This window comes from Macaca mulatta, chromosome 6 (assembly GCF_049350105.2).
Source record: "Macaca mulatta isolate MMU2019108-1 chromosome 6, T2T-MMU8v2.0, whole genome shotgun sequence".
NCBI classification, from domain to species: domain Eukaryota; kingdom Metazoa; phylum Chordata; class Mammalia; order Primates; family Cercopithecidae; genus Macaca; species Macaca mulatta.
This window is the reverse complement of record NC_133411.1, coordinates 34,795,740-34,820,309: the sequence shown is the minus strand read 5'-3', so window position 1 is coordinate 34,820,309 and position 24,570 is coordinate 34,795,740. Positions and strand designations below refer to the sequence as shown.

The following is a 24,570-nucleotide window of genomic DNA, read 5'->3' as shown; positions in this document are numbered from 1 at the left end:
TCGACAGGCGCCCTAACCCCGCCCCCAACTTGCGGCGGAAGGGGCAGCCAATGGATAACGGGAGAAGACGGGCCCTGCCTCCTCTAAGCCAATGGAAAATCTTTTTGGATGACAGAGCCCTTCTAGGAAATCAGGTTGTGGCGGGTGAGGAGGAGCTACAGGCCTACTCTCCGCAGACCTTGGTCTGGACGCTTTTCAGAGTCAAGTCCCCAATGCGCTTGCGCCTTCCTCCCTTCTGCCTTTATGTCGCACAATCATGGACCTTCCCGGACACCGTAGATAATAAGTCGGTCTTGGCATAAACTTCGGCGACCTGGATACCATCTTCGACACTGGAACAAATCCAGGGATGGAGTCCGGGATTTCCTGCGGCTTCGGCGCTTTCTGACCTGGCGCGACTGCCGACTTCTCGGCACTACTCAGGTCTCTGGCTCCCTGTCTGTAGTGGTGAATCGAGCCTTCCTCATGGCAGTCCAGGCTCCCCAAGCCCCGAGTCCTAGTGATCGGGGACAAACCCTTCCTTGAACATTCTTCACTGCTAGCCGCTGCTGATCTGTACTGCCTGGGGGAGCATTTCTATAGCGCCCGCAAAAATACAATAAAGCTCACCCAAGGAAATAACCATGGATTTTCACTCCTAGGTGTGTTTGGAATCGACTGGGCTTTTAAAATTTGTGTTAGTAGGCAATTTAAAACAATTACTTATTTGAAATCAGAAGCGCAATGGGCACAACTTCACGTACGTACTCCATCACCACGTTTTGTGGATTTTTCTTTTTAAACATCAGTTCTGTTCTCTACAACTCTCTGCCTTCAGGGAACAAGGGGTTAAGAGAAGCTGCTAGAAACAATGTTACATAGCAGTTAAATATAATTGTTAACCTATAATTTTCTGCATCTAGCAAACTCAGTAATCTTGAGCTCTCTGGTTTTCATTATACTTAGTTAAAATTAAGATACAATTCAGGCAAACGTGTCTAATGAGCATAATTAAATTGTTTTACATTAGAAGGTAAGAGTAGATCCCGTTGATTCTCATTCTAATTTAAATGTGGGGAGTTAGTTTGGTCTATCTAAGCCTATTAAAATTGAATATAACTCCTGGAACATCAAGCACTACTAATAATCTAGTCTCATTATAAACTTTCTTCTAGGTCTAGTTAGTAAATGGGTTTTGACTTCTTTTATAATACAAATTAAGAGGTAATTTTGCAAACCTTGATTGAAAAATTAAGCAAGTTTTGTCTCAACACTCGACATTTATTGAACATCTGCTGTGTGATAGGTTTACATCTTCCAGGTGCTGGCAAAAATACACAAAGTGTGCTTTCGTGAAGTTTTCAATCAAGGAGATAAAATACATTTTTTAAAAACTGTAAACTTGCAAGGTAGGAGGAGAGCTTAAGCTCAGGAGTTCAAGACGAGTCTGGGTAACATAGTGAGACCTCGTGTCTACTAAAAATTAAAAATATATATATATTAGCCAAGCATGGTGATGTGCACCTGTAGTCCCAGCTATTCAGGAGGCTGAGGCGAGGGGATCACTTGAACCTGGGAGATCAAGGCTGCAGTGAGCTATGATCACATCACTGTACTCCAGCCTGGGCAACACAGCAAGACTGTCTCAAATAAATAGATAAAATAAAAAATTAAAAAATTAACTGGGTTTGGTGGTGTGCGCCTGCAGTCCTACCTACTTGGGAGGCTGAGGCAGAAGGACTGCTTGAGTCCAGGAGTTTGAGTCTGTAGTGAGCTATGATTTTGCCACTGCACTCCAGCCTGGGTAATGGAGTAAGACCTCATCTCAAAGAAAAAAGAAAAGAAAACGACTGTTACTGAAATCAAAGTGTCAGCGACAGAGCAGTAAAAAAATATAGATAGATAGATAGATAGATAGATAGATAGATAGATAGATAGAGATAGATAGATATAGTAAACTTGCTTAGCTCTAAATACACACATAGTGAAAGAACAAGTTGAACCAGTAAGTTCTACCAAGAACTGCATGAAACTACCAGCACATACTATTGTAAATGCCAAGAGGAGAGGTCCCCTTAGCCCTCTGAAGTTTGGCTGAAAATCACTGACATGAGGTAAATTAATAGAAAAAACATACAAATTTACTTAACATGTATACACAGGAAGAATCACAGCATGATTACCCAACCCTCAGAGGGCTTCAGAAACTTGTGTATACAATCCCAGAGACACAGGTTATGGTAGGGAGAAGAGGAATTCTGTTGAGAGGATTACAAGGGAGAAACAGTCCTCATTTAAGGATGGCAAAAAGAAAAAGCAGAAGGCATTTCTAACAGGTTGACTGTGGTGCAGGAACATAGGGGAAGCTGTAACGGAGTTGCTAGTGTGGGAATCTCGCAGAGGTATCCCTGTAGCACAGTGCCCTCTGGTGTTAGGAAGATTTTTTTTTACTATGTGTGTATTTAGAGCTAAGCAAAGATCGCGGGAGCCTCCAGCACATCTCAGACCTAAAGCACAAAACACGGTTATGCAACTTTTGTGTATTTGCCAACAAAAAAGAAACTTCTGATTTATTCTCAGTGTTATAATTTATGCCCACTGTATTAGCCCATTCTCTGCTATGAAGAAATACCTGAGACTGGGTAATTTATAAAGGAAAGATGTTGAATTGACTCACAGTTCTGCGTGGCTGGGGAAGCATCAGGAAATTTACAATCATAGCAGAAGGTACCTCTTCACAGAGCAGCAGGAGAGAGAATGAGTACCAGCAGGGAAAATGCCAGACACTTATAAAACCATTAGATCTCATGAGACTCACTCATTATCACGAGAACAACATGGGGAAACTGCCCCATGATCCAATTACCTCCACCTAGTCCCACCCTTGACACATGGGGATTATGGTGATTACAATTCAAGATGAGATTTTTGGTAGGGACACAGCCAAACTGTATCACCCACTACCCTACATACTTTAAAATTTTTTTACATTAATTTATTATTTTTATTTTTATTTGTAGAGACAGGGTCTTGCTTTGTTGCCTAGCTGGTCTCAAACTCCTGGCCTCAAATGATCCTCTCACCTTGGCCTCTCGTGCTGGGATTACAGGTGTGAACCACCACACTGGCCTCCTACATACTTTTTAGGAAAGTGGTTGTCAATAGCTCTGCCGTGAGAGGTGAATCAAAATTCTGTGATATGCTACAAATAGTGTTACAAATAGTAGAAGTTTGTACATAACCATCTCTCTATCGGTTCAGGGGCAAAACAGTCTTCTTCATTATCAATCCTTAATTACTCATTTGAATAATTTTTGCTTCTGGTTCCTACAACCTTGGGCTGGATGGTTTTGAAGAAACTAGTCCCTGAGGGAAGAATGCTTCTATCAGGGAGCACAGTCATGGTTCTGATCAGTTGGCCTAAGAGTACACCCTATGTGGGGCTTCACGTACTGCTGCACTCACAGGCAGAATTGGGGGTTGTTTTTCTGGCCAAAGTGATTGATCCTCATTACAAAGGGACAAATGGTTTCTTCTACCTAAAGGACAACTTTGTCAAGAAGGAGATTTTTTTTGTAGAGACAGGGTCTTGCTTTGTTGCCCAGCTGGTCTCAAACTCCTGGCCTCAAATGATCCTGTCACCTTGGCCTCTCGTGCTGGGATTACAGGTGTAAACCACCACACTGGCCTTGTACATACTTTTTAGGAAAGTGGTTGTCAATAACTCTGCCATGATTGAGATTCACTGAGACATTTTTTAGTACTTCCTTGTCTAATGTTCTGCTGTTGGAAACTCTGGGAACCCAACAAAGACAAGGAAGGAAGGAAGGTTTGGGCTATCCTTCTAGGTAAAGAACCCATTCTAGCGAGGTCCTGACAAAGGTTAAGGGTAACTTGAATAGGTGCTGGGAGAACAGAGTTATGCAATGTTAGCTACATAATTTGAAGAACCTAATGCAAAATAAAAATGTAGGGCTCCTTGTTAATTTCAGTCTATTTACTAGGCACAGTGGAGCAGCAACCAAGTGCAGAGCGCTTCTAAGTATTGAGCCCTGTGTGACTGCCCAGGTTGTACATCCATGGAGCTGGTGCTAGTGCTATGATTGCTAAATTAGCCCTCATGACCAGAAAGAAGTATGGCCTGTAGAAGTTATGTTTTTTGTCACTTTTTCCACTCCCCCAACTTTTCCTTCTATATATATCATATATAAAGAGTACTAGAAGTGGCTAACTTTTTAGTTCTCATGAGGGAGTATGATTGAATCAAGATCACTCCATGATGATACACATTCTAAAGGGACTTCATATGTCCCTTGTGTTGGAGGCGCACACTTCATGTGGATGAAAAGCTATAGAGGATGTTGAAGGGGAAAAGGTGTGGCCTGTACCAATGTACTTCTGGGCCGTTGGCCTCCCGTTGCTTCCAGCAGGAGTTGGGAGGGAAGAAAACAAAATCAGGACATGTATACCCCTGGTCCTTCCCTGGGAGGAGGTTGCCTTGGGCTGTTGATGTTTCACAACCAAAGGTCACTGCTGATCTCATAGCAATCACTACACAACACTTCCCTTCTGGGTTCCAGCAAATGCAGGCTACCCTCACCCTGCCTGGCCTAGATGTGGTTACAGATTTCCCACAATTACTATTTGTAGGATCCTGACTCCCTATACTTCTCATCTCTTTTAAATAAACTCTCTTTAAATTACTCTAACTCAAGTGCCCTCTGTTCTCTGTTGGAACCCTGTGTGATATAATCATGTTCCTCAGCTATAAAATGGTGATAGAAGTAATAAACCTGATTCTAGAACTTGTTGGGAGGATAAAATGAAAGTACATGTATACAAAGTACTTTGCAAATTCTAAAGGGCTATAAAAGTTAATTATGTTTGGGGGAATGAATGCTCTAGCCAGTTACTCTCTCTGGTTTACTCTAGCTTTATTTGGAATCGTTCTGAATAATATCCCTCAATTTGTTTTCATTTTTGTCATATCTCTTCCTTGCTGAGAGCTTTTGCTATGATTTAACTGTGTCCCCTAAAGTTCATATGTTAAAAACTGAATCCCCAATGCAACTGTTGGGACGTGGAGTCTAGTAAGAGGTGATTATGTCATGACAGCTCTGCCATCATGAATGGAGTAATGTCATTCTCTTGGGAGTGGGTTAGTTATTATGAGAGTGGGCATGCTATAAAAGTGAGTTTGGCCGCCTCTTGCTCTTTTTCTCTCTTGAGCTCTCTTTCCCTTCTACTTTCCGCCATAGGATGATGCAGCAAGACAGCTTTCACTGGGTATAGGCCCCTTGACCTTGGACTTCCCAGCCTCCAGAATTTAAGAAAGAAGTTAATTCTCTTTGTAAATCTCCTAGCTATGGTATTCTGTTACAGCAATACAAAATGGACTAAGACAGATTTAAAATAGCTTTGAGAGGCGTAGCATATGAGGAATACATTCTGGATAGCTTTTAGGAGGTTCTGAACCTCATCTCCAAAGGGTATACTTACCTCCAAAGTAAGTTGTTAAATGTGTAGAATTGTGCATTTGCCTCTGGCGTTCCTCCCTTCTCATTTCTTTGCAGAGTATCTGTGCCATTCCCTGAAGGTACTTTAGGACCTCACACTTTTCTTCATCCTACCTCCCTCTATAAAAAACAGTTTCCAGGAAGGGCTGTGAGTTCATCTTCACTAAATAAATGGCTGCTAGACTTTGATATGTGGCCTTACTCAGATATCAAAAGTGTTGTCTGAACCAGGATTTTTCACAACCTCAGCACTATTGAAATTTTGGGGCTAAATAATTATTTGTTGAGAGAAGCCACTGTTCTGTGTACTATAAGTGCTTAGCAGGATCCCTGGCCTCTACCCACTGAATATCAATAGCACTCTTCTCCCAGTTGTCATGACCAAAAATGCTTTCAGACATTGCCAAATGTCCCATGGGGCAAAATTACAGTTAGGAATACTGGTCTAAAAAATGAAAACCCATCTGTACAACCTTTTGGGCATCATCAAATCAAAACTAAAAATCCATATAAAGGCAGTAACTGGAAAGTCTTTCTAAAAATACAGAACTTGAGTGCTTGCTGGTAAAGAATCGCCTAGTTCTCTGAGTTGTATAGTCTGAGAGTTTTTCCTCCAAACAAATCTGTACATATCCATGTTGTTTCTGAGTACTTCCCACCCAATAATTCAATTATGGTGACATGTGATTATGAATAAAAACATTTTTTCAAGTCCTGTTTCATATAGCAATATATGAGTAATTTATGTATACCTAAAAAATATTCTGAATATTAGCTGAAGTTCTTCAAAGAAACAAAATCATCTATCTACTATCTATCTATCTATCTATCTATCTATCTATCTATCTACCATCTATCTATCTACCAACCTACCTACCTACCTATCTGAAGAGAGAGAAAGAGGGGAGGAGAGAGACAGACACAGAGACAGATAAAGAGACAGAGAGATTTCTTAGAAGGAATTGGTTCACATGATTATAGAGGCTAAGAAGGCCCAAGTTCCACAGTTGGAAAGCTGGAGATCCAGGAGAGCCCGTGGTGTAAGTTCCAGTCCAAAAGCCAGCAGGCTGAAGATTCAGGAAGAGCCCATTTTTCAGTCAAGTTTGAAGGCACAATGTTCCAACTCAAGCAATCAGGCAGGAGGAGTTCCTATTACTCAGCCTTTTTGTTCTACCCAAGTCTTTAATTGTTGGATGAAGCCCACCTGCATTGAGGAAGGCACTCTTCTTTACTCGTTCCACCCATTCAAATGTTCATCTCATCCAGAAAACCTCACAGATACAAGCAGAATAATCCTTAACCAAATGTCTGGGCACCCATGGTCCAGTCAAGTTGACATGTAAATTAATTATAATATCTTCCCATTGACTATTTTAAATTATCTCTCAAGAACTGAGTTTGGAAATGTTGATACCAGTATTTCAATCTGAGACACTATGGTAGTTCAAGGATACATATAGCCAGCTGCATTTTTCAATGAGAAGCATCTTGGAAGCTTAATAAAATTGGAGTCCTCTGCTGGTACAACCTACTTAGGAGCCAACAAGACCATGGTGCCACATTCATGCTTTCCCCTATCCATCATAAGCCCCTATTTCTATCAATTAGATATAAACAGAAATCCAATTAATAAGATATAATAGTTACAGTATGTGCTAAACGGAGGTAGAAGAGAGGCTCCAAAATACAATGACAGTAAGCTAGATGTTTACTTATTTTTCTGTTACAATCATGTAGGGACCCAAGTTCCTTCTATCTTTTTGCTCTAGTGCGGTAGTTGGCAAACTTTTTCTGAAAACACCAGATAGGAAACATTTAAGGCTTGCAGCCCAACATGATCTTTGTTGCAATTACTTAAGTTCTCTGTCATTGTGGTGCAAAGGCAGCTATATATACTTTCTAAACAAATGGACATAGCTGTGTTCCAATAAAACTTTATTTACAAAACCAAGTGACTGGTCTATGGGTGATAATTTGTTAACCCTTTCTCTAGAGAGTTCGCATCTGCATGGTTGTACTTGGGTTGCTGGCACTTCTGCATTTCAATTTGCAAAAAAAGAGTGGAATTGCTTATTCCAAGTGTTTTAAGGCCCAGACACAGAAGTGGCACATAGTTACTTCTACTCATATCTCACTGGTCCAAACTGAGTTGCATAGCTTCTAGGGAGGCTGAGGAATCTGGCCTCTAGCTAGAGAGTCATGTACCTCACTTAATTTCTGTTACTGAGGGGAAGAAAATATTTTGGTGGAAAATTAGTAACTACTGCCACATGACACCAACCACTTGGGATAATTCTGCAAATTACATGATTCTCTATCTTTTTAATTTAATTTAATTTAATTTTAAGTTCTGGGATACATGTGCAGGAGTGCAGGTTTGTTACATAGGTAAACATGTGCCATGGTGGTTTCCTGGACCTATCAACCCATCACTGAGGTATTAAGCCCCACATGCATTAGCTATTTATCTTGATGCTCTCCCTCCCCGCCACCCCCGACAGACCCCAGTGGGTGTTGTTCCCCTCCCTGTGTCCATGTGTTCTCATTGTTCGACTCACACTTATAAGTGAGAACATGTGGTGTTTGGTTTTCTGTCCTTGCATTAGTTTGCTGAGGATAAAGACTTCCAGCTTCATCCACGTCCTTGCAGAGGACATGATCTCATTCCTTTTTATGACTGCATAGTACTCCATGGTGTATATGTGCCACATTTTCTTTATCCAGTCTATCATTGATGGGCATTTGGGTTGATTCAATGTCTTCGCTATTGTGAATAGTGCTGCAGTGAACATATGCATGAATGTATCTTTATAATGGAATTTTTTAATACTCCTTTTGGTATATACCCAGTAATGGGATTGCTGGGTCAAATGGTATTTCTGGTTCTAAGTCTCTGAGGAATCGTCACACTGTCTTCCACGATGGTTGAACTAATGTACATTCCCACCAACAGTGTAAAAGCATTCCTATTTCTCTACAGCCTCATCAGCATCTGTTATTTCTTGACTTTTTAATAATTGCCATTCTGACTGGTGTGAGATGATATCTCATTGTGGCTTTGATTTATACTTCTCTAATGGTCAGGGATGTTGGGATTTTTTTTTTTTTTTAATGTTTGTTGGCCACATAAATGAGAAGTGTCTGCTTATGTCCTTTGCCCAATTTTAATGGGTTGTGGGTTTTTTGTGTGTGTGTGTGTTTTTTTTTTTTTTTTTTTGACAGAGCCTCACTCTGTCACCCAGGTTGGAGTACAGTGGCACAGTCTCCACTCACTGCAAGCTTTGCTTCCCAGGTTCATGCCATTCTCCTGCCTCAGCCTCCTGAGTAGCTGGGACTACAGGCGCCCGCCACCACACCTGGCTAATTTTTATTTTATTTTCTTTTTATTAGAGACAGGGTTTTACCATGTTAGCCAGGATGGTCTCGATCTCCTGACCTCGTGATCCACCCGCCTTGGCCTCCCAAAGTACTGGGATTACAAGCGTGAGCCACTGCGCCTAGCCCATGCCTGGCCTTTTAATGTTTTTGTTTGTTTGTTTGTTTTTTGTTTTTTTAAAAAATAAATTTTTTTAAGTTCCTTAATCCTAAGCAAAAAGAACAAGGCAGGAAACATCATGCTGCCCAACTTCAAACTATACTAAAATGCTACAATAACCAAAACAGCAAGGCCCTGGTATAAAAACAGACACATAGACCAATAGAACAGAGAGTTCAGAAATAAGACCACACATCTACAACCATCTGATCTTCAACAAACCTGACAAAAACAAGCAATGGGGAAAGAATTCTCTGTTTAATAAATGGTGCTGGAAAAACTGGCTAGCCATATGTAGAAAACAGAAACTGGACCCCTTCCTTACACCTATACAAAAATTAACTCAAGATGGATTAAAGACTTAAATGTGAAACCCAAAACTATAAAAACCCTAGAAGAAAATCTAGGCAATACCATACAGGACATAGGCACAGACAAAGATTTCATGACAAAAACATCAAAAGAAATTGCAACAAAAGCAAAGATTCTCTCTCTTACTGCAGATAGTGTGTTTTTAGTGTGTTTAGTTAGGAGTTTTTTTTTCCCCCTTAGGAAATAACTCTTATAAACTATTTTCTCAGAATGTAATGCATAATCTGGATAGTATATACAACTTAGACTTTATATTCCTGAAGAATATATCTACTAATGCCTACTTTGTTTTAGGGTGTTCTGTGATTTGTGCCTTTAGAGAGTTTACAGTATGCTTGAAGAAATAAAATATCCCAACATAAAGATTAGCAATATAGGGGATATATTATAACACATATAAAAATTGACTCAAGGTAGATTAAATACTTAAATGTAAAACTTAAAAGTATAAAATCCTTGGAAGATAACTTAGGAAATACTATTCTGGACATAGGACTTGTCAAAGATTTCATGACAAAGATGCCAAAAACAATTGCAACAAAAACAAAAAAAAATTGACAAATGGAATCTAATTAAACTAAAGGTATTCTGCACAGCAAAATAAACTTATCAACAGAGTAAACAGGCAACTTGCAGAATTGGAGAAAATACTTGCAAACTATGCATCTGACAAAGGTTTAATGTCCAAAATCAATAAGGAACTTAAACAAATTTGCAAGCCAAACCCCAACAACCTCATTAAAAAGTGAGCAAAGGACATGAACACTTTTCCAAAGAAGAGATACATGCAATCGACAAGCATATGAAAAAATGCTCAACATCACTAATAATTAGAGGAATGTAAATCAAAACCACCATAAGACACTATCTCATACCAGTAAGAATGGCTAATATTAAAAAAATTAAAAAAAACAGATTCTGGCAAGGTTGTGGATAAAAGGGAACGCTTATACACTGCTGGTGGGGATGTAAATTAGTTCAGCCATTGTGGAAAGCAGTGTGGTGATTTCTTAACACTCTAAAAACAGAAATACCATTGAACCTAGGAATTCCATTATCGGGTATACACCCAAAGGAATATAAATCATTCTACCATAAAGACACATGCATGGTATGTTCATTGCAGCACTATCCACAATAGCAAAGATAGAATCAACCTAAATGCCCATCAATAGTAGACTAGATAAAGAAAATGTGGTACCTATACACCATGGAATACTATGCAGTCACAAAAAATAATGAGATCATATATTTTGTGACAACATGGATGGAGCTGGAGGCCATTATCCTAAGCAAACTGATGCAGGAACAGAAAACTGAATACGCATGTTCTCACTTATAAATGGGGCCCAAACAATGAGAACACATGGATCCACTAGGATAAGAACAACAGACACTGTGGCCTACTTGAAGGTAGAGGGTAAGAGGAGGGAGAGGATCAGAAAAGTACCCATAAGGTACTGTGCTTATTACTCAGGTAACAACATTACCTGTGTGCTAAACCCCCAAAACACACAGTTTGCCTATATAACGAATCTGCACATGCACTCCTGAACCTAAAATTAAAGATAAAAAAAAGATTGAAACAAGACAGCAATATATTTTCAATAGCTGAATCAGATGCTGCAATATAAGCATTAAGAGAAAGAGGAAGACATAATTGATATCTCATATTTGGATATGATTTCCTATTTTCAAGCTGAGTTGATAAAACTGCCTTGTTTTGCATGGAAATAGTTGGGAACTGAAAGACTTGTCCTCAAAAAATTGTTTTTTTGAGTCATATATTTTAATTATTACTATTATTTTTGAGACAAGAGTCTTGCTCTGTCACCTAGGCTGGAGTGCAGTGGCATGATCTCAGCTCACTGCAACCTCCGCCTCCCAGGTAAGCAGTTCTCCTGCCTCAGCTTTCCAAGTAGCTGGAATTACAGGCACGCGCCACCATGTCCAGCTATTTTTTTTTTTTTCTAAGTAGAGTCGGGGTTTCACCATATTGGTCAGGTTGGTCTCAAACTCCTGACCTCAAGTATCCAGCTACCTTGGCCTCCCAAAGTGCTGAGATTACAAGCATGAGCCACCGTACGCAGCCTTTCAGTGATGTATTTTAATATTATCAGCACTTGATTTCAAGAGACAGAAACCCACTCAAGCAAGTTTAAACAAACAAAAAATGGCATGGCCAGATTCAGAGGCTTTAATGATGAATTCAGTCTGTATCTCTGCTTCCCTTCATGTGCTAGCTTCAATTTTACGAAAGTGATTTCCATGTGCCAGGAAAAAAAAGGGCCACTAATTTTTCTATTTTATCTTTACATCTTTACAGCTCAAGATCCCAGAGGAAGAGGAGCCATCTTTCCCAGTGACTTTAGCAGAAAAGTCCCTGAGTCAGTCACTGTGCCCACTGGAAGACAAATGGAGACTCACCAAGCTTTGGTCATGAACTCACTGGGACTGCAAGAGACTGGGTCAGCCCCACCAAAATAATGCAGAAGGGAAATACGTGGTTTTTCAAAGGAAAGGTGGGAAAAACCAGTCCGATAAATGTGTTTTCCTTTTGGTCACACATATCATATACAATATGTGCTCATTTTATAAAATTACCGCCCACTACATTTTAAAAAGGATATATTGACAATGTACTATTAATTCTTGCTTTATAGAGATGATAGATAGATGATAGATAATAGATTAGATGATAGAGATAGATTAGATAGATAGATAGATAGATAGATAGATAGATAGATAGATAGATAGATAGATAGATAAGGACATCAGTGATAGGGTCAATATAGGCCTGGGTGCTGGAGCTACAAAGATGAGTGAGGCCTGGGGTTTCTCACCTCATGAAACTTAGGGGAAAACTTAAATAAATAAGTAAACAAACATTACAAAACAGTGTAATTATCACTAACAGATTTGATATCAGAAAATACTTTTGCACAAAGGAATAAAATTCTTTAAAGTATTATTTCTTTCCTTGTTTGGCTTTTGAGGGTACAAATGTAAATGACAAATATGCTGGATTGGGAGTCAGTAGGCTTTGGGCAACCTCTACCTCTGTGGCCTTAAGCATGGACAAAAATGACCACTTTGGTTCTCAGTTTTCACTCGTGGAAAATGAGAAGGTTGAAGTATATGATCCCCTAGATTCCTCTAAGTTAAAAATTCTGAATATTTGCATGCATGAGATTATAGTAATCAATGGTGACTTCCTTGGAATTCTTCATACGTCAGGATGTATATAAACTGAAAAGCCACTAGATGTCACGCTTGTCACAGATTTTTGCTATTCAAGTTTTTTTTTTTTTTTTTTGGTAAATATCAAGATCTGGGAGTTGAGCAGGACTTTAAAAACTGTATTTGTTCAATCATGGCTGTTAATTAAAAAAAAAAACTATTTGGATTAGATAGATCAAATTACTTAGCTAAATTCACACAGCTAGCTAGCATTAATACCAGACCTCCTGATTTCTATTCCAATGGAGCTGTCTCTTTTTAAAATGAATGATGTTTGAAATGATGTTTTTACATCAGCTATCAACTTTGGTAATGACAATTTTTTCTTTTTCTTCTTGAGCTATCACTCAAAGTAATTTGGGGAACCAATTGTTCAAAAATTCTGTGATTCAATATAATATCAATAACAATAGATAAAAAGTAGTTATTACTCATAGATTACTAGACTGCCTTGAAACCCTGTTTGAAGATAATTTACAGGATGCTGTAAGAAATTGAGTAGATGTGAATAAAAGTGGAAATTAAAGTTCACACACACCTAGCTTATCTGAATTTCGGACTTTGAGAATTTCAGGTTTTCTTTTCTTAAGATGGCCCTGGATGGAAAATAAGTTTTTTTAAAACAGCTTTCTTTGAGAAGTGAAATAACTTTTAGGTTTCTGAACCAAACTAATTAACATTAATTTTTATGTAATCCCTTGAACTTTATCTAACATGCAGTTTTTAATAAACGTGGTTCTCTAATTTATGATTCCTAATACTTAGTTGTGCAAGAGGATTTGAGACAGAAACAGGGCTGTAAGAGGCAGAATTGCAGCAGATAGCCTGATGAGAGGGGAGGATTGCTAGACTCCAAGAAACAAAACTAATCTACATCATTGCAAAATAGCAGATGTTTCTAATTACAACCTTGTGTCTTCAAGAACCGGTTAAATTATATCGACAGTCCTTTGTGACATAAAGCTTTTTGAGAAGGATTTTCTACAAAATGGTCAAAATGAAGCCTTGGTGTCCAAAATCAGTTAAATATTGCTTATATAGGGAAGTCATTTATGTAATTCTTATAACTGTGAAGTTACAATAAATCCTTTTTCCAGAGTGAGGGTAATGTTGGATTATGGATATAAATAGTGAGCCTGTTAATACTGGCTCTGCTGCCTCAGTAAACTGAGAAGAATAATACTACTGCACAGAGGTGATGTGGGATATTTGAAGGAGTTGTGGAAAATGGAAAGTCCTATATAGTTGTAAGCTATCAAGATGATGACAGTTAGAAAACATGAATGGCTACATTCTCCCAAGAAAAGCTCTCCCTGTGGAGATGAGCTACAGAAACTGGAAGAGCTCAACATTAAAGAACTAGAAGAACATATGGGAAGGCCAGAGGTTAACTTCTCTGTGGATGATGAGGTAGCTGGACTGATCTACTTTCCAAAAGTTAAGAAGTGATCACAGAGATTCTTCCAGGGATGAGAAAATGGGACCACTCTCTGAATCAATACTGAGATATGATGTGTCATGAATGCAGGTAAAACCACGGCTGTCCAAATAGGATGGAGCTTTGCGACCGCAAGGGACCAGCTGTTGCATTCGCTCTCCCCATCTTTGTTCTGCTTTCCCTGCTCACTTCTAAAATGAGGGAAAGCCAGGATCTGTGTAATATCTTTCTTGAGCTATTTTCAGTTGTATTTTATATCTATTCCTGGGTTGGAAAATTGAGGCCTTCTGCTGTTTTTCCTGTTTTCTGTGGTCAGGCTTCAGTATTTTTCTACCTCTTTTTAAATCCCCTTGATGAACTTATACTTAAAAAACAAAAGTTGCTTGTTGCAGGAATATTCCAGTTGGTTTCAGAGAGGGAGCAAGACAAGTTGGATATCATGTGCCCATATCTCTCACGTGTGTGCTAACTGAATTTCTACATGCCCTCAAATCACCTCATGTTTTGCAAAATTGTTATGTTGGAATCAGCAAACAGTTAGAAAATGTGCTATATTTCAGTGTGGCAATTTTATATTCTCTTGTCTATTACTGAAACAAATTATTTCCCACACATTTTGATCACATTATAGTGGTGCTAGTCACATTGTTGTGTTAAGGTGGCCTCAGCATTCCCACGATAAATTTTGTTTGTCAAGCTCTTGTAACTTGGCTACAAAACTCTACCTCGAGTTCAAGACTTGCTTTAATCCCAGAGCCATCTAGGAAAGAAAATAAATTTATCTTAAGTTGGATACAATGTTAGCAATAAAATAATTAACAGTGTAAACTTCCTCCCATTGCTCAAATCTTGTTGCTATTTTTCAACAACTCCAATCCCGAAAACATCATTTTTTGAATTTAATAAATTCTCTCATTCTGTATGAAATTTCATATAATTTGGAAGTTCATCTTTAGGTCAGAGAAGGATATTTTATCTCTGCAAATAAACCAATTAAATATCTGGGTGAGAAAATTCTATTTTTTTAAAGTTTCTTATTTTTAACTAAGTCATTTCCTAAGGGTTACACAATGGAAGGACAGAGAGGGCCGCCAAGAGCCCTGGAGGCACCATTTGTTCTGATGCTGTCTTTTATCAATTTAAGAAATAAAGCCACAGAAATCCTGCTTCACTTGCCTTTCCTCTCTTGAGTTGATTATTATTATTCTTTTTCCTTTCTAAAGTTTTAGTTCAAATTCTTGTTATTTTGATAGAAAGGGAGTTCTGGTGATAAAAGTGCATAGAAAAGTGCATAAAAAGTGCATAGCTACAGATCAAATTCACTTTGTAAAAATGTCTCTTTAGAGATTATCAGTAAGTGAGCCAAGGTGCTGTAGAAGTGAAATGCTTTCTCAGTTGAACTGTCTTTCTACATAAGTTTAATTTTTGAACTGCCAATTTGTCTGCACGCCTCCATTTTTTACTTACCCACTTGATGATAACTTGGGTGACCCTGAGGCTTTTGTTAAACTTACATTCAGAGACCAAGGCTCCAGTCAGGGACTCACTCGGCTCCACTGGGGTTGTTTCCTACTCTCACGGACTTCAAAGAAAACGGAGCCCGGAGAAAGATAGCACATTGGGGTTATCTGAGCCAATTTTTAAAAAATCAAGAATATCATGCAATATACCCAGGTAACACATCTGCACCTGTACCCCCCTGAATCTAAAATAGAAGTTGAATTAAAAAAAAAAATGTCCGGGTGCAGTGGCTCACGCCTGTAATCCTAGCACTTTGGGAGGCCAAGGCGGGCGAATCACGAGGTCAGGAGATCGAGACCATCCTGGCTAACAAGGTGAAACCCCGTCTCTATTAAAATTACTGTATATATATTATCCGGGCGTTGTGGCGGGTGCCTGTAGTCCCAGCTACTCGGGAGGCTGAGAGAACCCTGTAAGCGGAGCTTGCGGTGAGCTGAGATCGCGCCACTGCACTCCAGCCTGGGCGACAGTGCGAGACTCCTTCTCAAAAAAAAAAAAAAAAAAAGAATATTTTGGGGTAGGGTTCTTGGGAAGAACCAAACTATGCACAACTTCTAATCACCTTCAAAACCTTTAATGAGAAAGTTTCATTTTAGTAAGTTCCATCTGAATTGAATGCCAATCAGTTGGAAAAATAGCAGATGTGTTATGAGACCTCTAAGCTAAATGTTCTTCCTGAAAAAATGCCCACATTCGAGGCTCTGTAAATGTAGTAAGGAATACGCAGTGAGAAGAGCAGAAGAGAAGCCCTGTCTTCACCTTGTTGGGTCATTCTTATTAAGTTGCTATATTTCTCTGAAAAACAGTTTGTGAAAGTTTCTCTCTACATAAAATAAGAAAAGGAAGCTATCATAATAATATTTTTTAAAAATTGTTTAATACAGGGACTGGCAAACATTTTCTGGAAAGGGGCAGATAGGAAATATTTTTGGCTTTGCAGGCTGCATGGTCTCTGTCACGACTACTCCGTTCTGCCGATGTAGAGTGAAAGCTGCCGTAGACAATATGTAAATGAATGGACGTGGCTGTGTTCCAGTAAAACTTTATTTACGGAAAGAACCAGTGGCTCACAAACCAGTTTGGTGACTTTGGTTGGAATGTTTGCATTCTTATTATGTGACAGGTACCACTTCACTGCTTTACATACATGAATATACCTAATAAGGTGGATACTATTATTGTCATCAGTTTATGAATGAGGAAGCCAAAGTTCAGAGAAATTGATCTACTTGCCCAAGGACATATAGCTAGTAAATGACAGAGCTGAGTTTGAGCATGAAGTGTACCTCTGTCAGCCTCCAATCTCTTACATTTTTATTTTCTTCTTTTTTTTTTTTAGACAGATTTGCCTTCCCACCTAAAAGCTAAAAGCTTCCACAAGGGACTTGTAACAACCTAGGAGTATTAGCCGGGTGTGGTGGTGCATGCCTGTAGGCACAGCTACTCAGGAAACTGAGGCAGGAGAATCGCTAGAACTCGGGAAGCGGAGGTTGCGGTGAGCCCAGATCGCACCACTGCACTCCAGCCTGGACAACAGGAGCGAAACTCCGTCTCAAAATTAAATAAATAAGTAAGTAAAAATAAAAATAAAAAAAGACTCAGGAGTAAATACCAGGAAATTTGATGTAAATCTTACTAACTCCAACTGGTGAGTGATATAGAATAGCATTCAGAGTAATTTGTCACAGAACATATTTTCCAGATGATTCTTGGAATTTAGCTTGGTAATATGGATAATTTGCTTTTTCTGATATTTGATTATACTTGTTCCACTCATATTTTAGCTTAAAGGGGTATTCCTCTTCTCTCCAAATATATTTACTAGCTTTCCCACATTTTCCCCCTCCCTTGAAAGCAAGAATACTACTATTAAAATGCACTACTTACTTGAACTTCTCTTTTGTAAGTGAAAAAACTCAAAGCATTTTTTTCTTTTACCCCTTCAAGAGGTAAAATTAAAAAGCAGTGTTTCATAAATGGAAACAATGAGAAAACCTTGGCAAGCACCACTGAGGTGATGAATTGTAATTCAACATGAATGTCATTCCCATCCTCTTGTGTGATTTGACAGTTACTGAAGGGCTTGCATCTTTAATTGTATGGCGTTTGTGATAATAAAAGTGTATGCATTTTTACAATAAGATTGTTGGATTGTTACTCAGGCAGAACAGTTCATTTGATGAGACTTAGCAGTATACTGAGATTCCAAGTTGGTTCATCTCCATTAAGGAGAGGAGAGCTCCCCCTATACCTCATGTTTTCTATCTGGCTCCCAGGGCAGGCTAAGACTGAATGGAAAAATAGTGGAATATTGACTGACAAACATTTTCTGGGAAGGGGCAGATAGCAAATATTTTTCACTTTGCATGCTACACGGTCTCCATCACAAATAATCAACTCGGCTGACATAGCATGAAAGCTGCCATAGACGATACGTAAATGGTGGATGTGGCTGTGCTCCAATAAAACTTTACCAGAAACCTGGTGGCTCACAATCCAAAGTTTGGTAACTTTGGTTGGAATGTGTGCATTCTTATTTTGTGACAGGTACCATTTAGCAGCTTTATATACATTAGTATGCCTAATGTATGTAAAACGTAAATATAAAATGTAAAACTCTCACATTTTCAGTGTAGTAGAACCAATGATCACACTTTTCTTTAGGCTGCCTGTAGTTTATGATGTTCTTCTCAACTGTTCTCTTAGATTTCCAAGAAGATCTTAGCACAGGGTCGCTGAAAGGGAACATGGGCTCCAGAGAAAGTCTTGTAGTGCAGCAAATATTCCCAGTGAGCCTGACCTAAGCAGTGTGAAGTTTCCCAATTGAAAGGTTACCTCTTAATCAATCAGATCTAGAAGGGCGCAAAACAGACCCCAGGATTTGAGCTTTCAGAACAGAACCATCCACTCATGTATGTGCAGTGCTATGGCTAGAACTCTTGGGCTATCTTTTTGTAGGATGGAGCCATTCTGGCTTCTGAAGCTTGCCCTTGTATTTTGATTGGAGTCATGAATGTTTTTTGGACAATAAACGTCCTTGACAATTCTCTGGAGGTCTTCTTGGATTATTAACTCTGTTGAAGGTCTGATTAAGCCAAATCAGCATTTGTAGTTCATTTTCTGGGAGTAGCAATGCAGTGATGCAGGTGTATAGTTGCCACTAATATTATCATCATCAAGTGGTCATTAGTGACCCATTGGGGACAGCACTATGCTAGGCATCAGTGCTATCCAGCTGTCTTTCCAGAGTCTCTCACTTCCAGAAACCTCCACATTCTGGTGTCCCCAAGCTAATCTCTCATTTTTATTCTCTACCTAAGCCTGGCCCCTCCAGGTTTGTTACGGGGTCTCTGTCTTTTCATTTATCTAACCCAGATATGCACGTGTTGCTTGTGTTGGAGTAAAGTCTCATCAGGTTGTTTTTAGGAAAATTAACCTTACTTTTTAAATCATAATTAGGTCTGAAAGAGGGAAAACGAGATTACGTTTCTTCTTCTTTTTTTTTTTTTCTAACTAAGAATGCCAACTATCAGACACTAGGTTGAATTATAGTTCTCCAGGACAATCAGTTAATATATGTATAATATTAAAGTACATGGTTACAAAGGGGTAACAGTAAACTTTTGAACTCTTAATGTTTCAAGAGGAATTCTTTACAAATGAACTAGAAAGTACATGTTTATGATAACAGGATATTTAGAGACACCAAGGCAAAGATGTGATATTTGAATTCCTGAATTGTCTGGAGAGTTCTCTTAATTATCTACTTATTGATGTAGAATTGATCTTCTAAAAAACTACATAGCTTATTTTTAGAAGCATTACTAGAGAGAGATAATTATACTCGTGTTTTTAATTTCTGGTAAAGTTGGCTGGAAAAGGATGCAATAAGAGTGAACATTTAATTACAATCCAGCAGCATAAAAATTTGTCATTTCAACTATCTATATGTTCTTTAGAAATACATTTTATTTTAATCTAATGTTTTGGTATGTTTATCATCAAATACATTTCTTCTAAATATACAACAGGGTCAGAGTTTTCCCTAGGACATTATACTATCCAGGGAAAATTAATGACAGAGTAACACAACCTCTGCCTCCTAGACAAAAAAAAAAAAATTTTATGTTTATGAAAGTAACATATGCAGTACTTCTCCCTTATTTACAGTCTTGCTTTCTATAGTTTCAATTACTCATGATCAACTGTGGTTCAAAAATATTCAATGGAAAATTTCAGAAATAAACAATTCATAAGTTTTAAGTTTTTCAGCATACTAAGTGGCATAATGAAATCTTGCATCATTCTGCCCTGGAAATGAATTCTGCCTTTGTCTGAATTCATCATGTAGACATGACCTGCTCATGAGTCAATTAGTAGCCATCTTGGTTATCAAATCCACATTCACATAGCTTTATTACAGTGTAAAGTTATACTTGTTTTATTTTACTAATAGTTATTGTTCTTAACCTCTTACTCTGCCTAATTTATAAATTAAGCTTTATCACAGGTAGGTATACATAGAAAAAAACGTAGCATATATAGGTTTTGGTTCAGGTATCCACTGAGGATCTTGGAATGTATCTTGTGAGGATAGAGGAAGACTACTCTATTCACTCTAGAACATTTGGAAATAGATTTTATATGAAATTATATTAAAATATCATTCATAATCCCACTGTCCATAAATAATCACTGTTACCATTTAATACATTTTTTTTCCAGTCCTTGTCTATGCAGGCATAAATCAGTGTGCATGTATCAATGGGGTCACAGTAAGAATTTTAACCAGAATTCAACTTGTTTATATACTTTTTTTTTTTTTTTTTGAGACAGAGTCTTGCTCTGTCACCCAGGCTGGGGTGCAATGATGTGATCTCGGCTCACTATAACCTCTGCCTCCCAGACTCAAGCGATTCTCCTGCCTCAGCCTCCTGAGTAGCTGGGATTACAGGTGTGTGACACCACGTCCAGCAAATTTTTGTATTTTTAGTAGAGATGGGGTTTCACCATGTTGGTCAGGCTGGTCTCGAACTCCTGACCTTGTGATCTGCCCGCCTCGGCCTCCCAAATGCTGGGATTACAGACGTGAGCCACCGCGCCTGGCCAACTGGTTTATATTCTTATCTGTACAGCTTCAACCTCCAATTGCAGCCCGCCAGCTCCACTCCCTAGTTATTTCTGGGAGTTCCTGGGATGTCCCAGATGAGTTCATAAATAGTTTTTCATGTACTTCTTTATTTCCCTTGTTGCCTTCTTCTGCTTCTTGTTCACTGCTGTATCCCTTAGCATCTAGAATAATGGCTGGCACAGAAAGCCACTGATACATATTAACTGCTGGGTGCATTTGCACATGCCTGTAATCCCAGCACTTTGGAAGCCCAAAGCAAGAGGATGGCTTGAGGCCAGGAATTCAAGGCCAGCCTGGACAACACAGTGAGATCTTGTCTCTCCAAAAATATTTTAAAAATTAGTTGGGCATGGTGGAGCGCACCTGTCATATCAGCTATTCAGGAGGCTGAGGCAAGAAGATTGCTTGAGCCCAGAACTATGAGGCTGCAGTTAGCTATGATTGTACCATTGCATTCCAGCCTGGATGACAGAACGAGACCCTGTCTCGATAAATAAATAAATAAACAAACAAACATTGAGGTTCTCAACAAATAAAAGTTTAAAAAATACTTCCACAGTGTCCCAACTGCCGGTGCTCTTTCAGGGGACACTGTTGTCCCACAGAGGGTGCAGTGTCCTCATGCTCTTCCTAAAGTTCTCACTCGGATGGACCAGTGCTTCACAAAGAGGTGTGAAGACCCCACTTCCCAGCTCTGTGCTTTGTCTCTCAAAATAGCAATGCACGGTGTAGGCCCCCACACCTCACAGAGTCCCTTTGAAAACACTTTCTTTGGCTTCTGCCTGCAGTCCTCTCTGCATTGGACTCAGACCTGAGTCTATAGGGTTGGGAACCATGTCTGAAACATGGTGTCTCCTCCAATTTTGTGTCTGTATTCCCTCCTCTCCAAATGTTTTCATATAAGTGAAATTTGATTACAAGAGGAAAAAGAAATTACATAGTTGGTGCTCATTGAATATTTTTAAAAGGTGTGAACAGTGGACAAAACATTCCAATGACTCTGAGGTGTTTCGCCTGAGAAATGTCTGAGAAAGTGGGAGAAGGATAGTCCTATCTCATTTACCTTGGAAATAATAGTTGTAGTAGTAATAATACTAGATGTTTCAAGATCTTTTCCAGGTTTTGATGAAATTTTTATGTTTTAGGTTTTTAAATGTATTTTTGTTTGTTTGTTTTGGCATTGGATTAATTCAATTTCTTGGCTCATATAGTCACATTCTTTTTTTATGATTTATATAATCTATTTACTGATGCCAGATTTATCCCTTGATACAGAAGGAAAATTTAGCTTATGCAAGACAAAAGGAATCAAGTCCATTTTGATTTTCAAGGTCAATACTAAAGGGAGAAAAGTAATAAAAGTTTCAGTATTAGAAGCACAACAATTGTTTCTGTTCCTAGGACTTTGAAGTGTGGTTTCCTAATTAGAACCACAAAGTCGATGTCTTTCATAGACTGAAGACTTGGGGATGCCTTTCACCTTTAGAAAGCTGCTCCCATGGGTCCTCTCTGGGTCAGTGGAGTACTTTGAATAGAGCAAAAGTGAGGACGGTACTCAGAAAAGAAAGTCATCTGGGATTCCTCAGAATGATTTTGAAAACTATCCCGAATCTTCTTTTCCTTCGTTCCCAACATGAACTTAGTTCCTGGTTCATATCAGCCACTTTTCTGCTGCTCTGTGTCCTCTCATATTATTCCCAAGTTGGCACCAGGGCCATGGGAAAGATACCAGAATGGCCCTCCAGACCCTTTTCCTGAAGCTGCCGGTGCTCTTCGGAGCCTGGCTTCAGTCCCTCCTCTTCCTTGTTTCTGTCTCTATTGCCGCCCACCTCGAGTTTCCTTTCTCTCTGAACACCTCCAGCACTCACAGTCTGTCTCACATTATTTGGCAAATAGCAAATATTTGTTATTGGTCAAAGCCATTGCCTGGGAGTCAAGATATTTTTGTTTTAGTTCATAGGTTATATCGCATTTTCAATTTGGGGAATCTTATTTTTTCATATAAAAAATATAGGAGTAGGTAAGCTATGTCTAAAACGGCTTTTAGTTTAATTCCATTACCTCTGCTGCTCAAGCAGATTTGAATTGCACATAGGACCATAACTGAGATTTCTACCCTCTTCATGCCTAACTGAAAGCTGGGTGCAAAGAAGAGCACAAAAAGTGAATACTTAGTGACTGATTCAAATCCTCAGAAAGTGCAAATATTTTAGTTTTTTATTCTCCTATGAATAGGAACTATAATGTCAAACATTTATTGCTATGTTTTAGACTCATTCTAAAATTAGCCCAAGGTTTCCTATATTTCCTGCATCCAATGGAACTGGGTATTACTCTGTTTTTACACTGCTGACAAAGGCATACCTGAGACTTGGAAGAAAAAGAGGTTTAATGGACTTACAGTTCCACAGTTGTGAGGCTGGGGAGGCCTCACAATCATGGCAGAAGGCAAGGAGGAACAAGTCACGTCTCACATGGATGGCAACAGGCAAAGAGAATATATCAGCAGGGGAAATGCCAGATGCTTATAAAAGCATCAGATATTGTGAGAACTCACTCACTATCATGAGAACAGTATAGGGAAAACCTCCTCCATGATTCAGTTATCTCCATCTGGCCCCACCCTTGGCACATGAGGATTATTACATTTCAAGGTGAGATTTGGGTGGGGACACAGAACCAAACCATATCAAACTGTAAAATGAGAATTCATGGTCATAAGATGACTCTGAACTCCTGTTAAAATTTTAAGTATCTTTTTCTTCATTACAGAGGTTCTCAAATGGGGCAATTTTATTCCCCAGGAGACATATGTGGCAATGACTGGACATTGTTTTGATTGTCACTACTGGGGAAGTATCACTAGCATCTAGAAGGTAGGGGCCAGGGATGCTGTTAATCATCCTGCAATGTATGGGACAGCACCCTACAACAAAGAATTATATAGTTTAAAATATTAATAGTGCCACACTTGAGAAATTCTACTATATAATACTCCTACTGGTGGTGGATATTTTGTCTTATTTGTATTTGTTTTCTAGCGATCAATCCTTGTTTCTCACGTTCTCCAAAAACTGATCTAATCCTTTCAGCTTAACATTACTGTTAGGTACATTTCATGGAACTAAAATTATTTGAAAATTGATAATGTATGTGGAGATTTTATTTTGTAATTTTTTTAACAATTAGAAAATTTAATTAACCAGAACAATCACCGTTCTAACCAATAAGTTTCAGAATTAGAATCCATAACACCATAGTTTTCTGTACATTGAGCCTACAAAATGTTATTCATAAACAGTAATATAATCGCACCCTAATGGACTCTCTGAAATTGACATTTTCCTCTGAAGTCAAGTTTAATTATGATAAATAAGTTGCATGAATACCTGAAGCACATTTCCAGATGCGAAGATGAAAGAGTGATGATATACTGTTTCTCAGAAACTGAATTAGTGAGTGAAGAGAGAAGGAAAGGGGAAACATATGATGTTTACGTAGTCACTGTTAATATTTTAACTTTCTGAACTTCAGCTTTGAGTATAGCATGGGTTTTAAAAATTTATTTGAAGATTTAGTTTTTTTTTCTTTTTCTTTTCTTTTTTTGAGACAGAGTCTTGCTCTGTTGCCCATGTTGGAGTGCAACAGCACGATCTCTAATCACTGCAACCTCCACTGCCTGGGTTCAAGCAATTCTCCTGCCTCAGCCTCCCAAGTAGCTGGAATTACAGGCGCCTGCCACTATGCCCAGCTAATTTTTGTATTTTTAGTAGAGACGAGGTTTCACCACATTGGCCTGGCTGGTCTCAAATTCCTGACCTCAAGTGATCCACCCAGG

The 24,570-nt window shown here is 38.8% G+C and overlaps 1 long non-coding RNA gene across 1 annotated transcript; it reads left to right on the top strand.

The window, feature by feature from the left end:
* Positions 1-317: 317 nt before the first annotated feature.
* LOC106998703 (uncharacterized) lies at positions 318-15,246 on the top strand. Its single transcript, XR_001445238.3, has 2 exons — positions 318-423; positions 11,729-15,246. It is a non-coding gene; the product is annotated as an uncharacterized LOC106998703 (long non-coding RNA).
* The last annotated feature ends 9,324 nt before the right edge of the window (positions 15,247-24,570 follow it).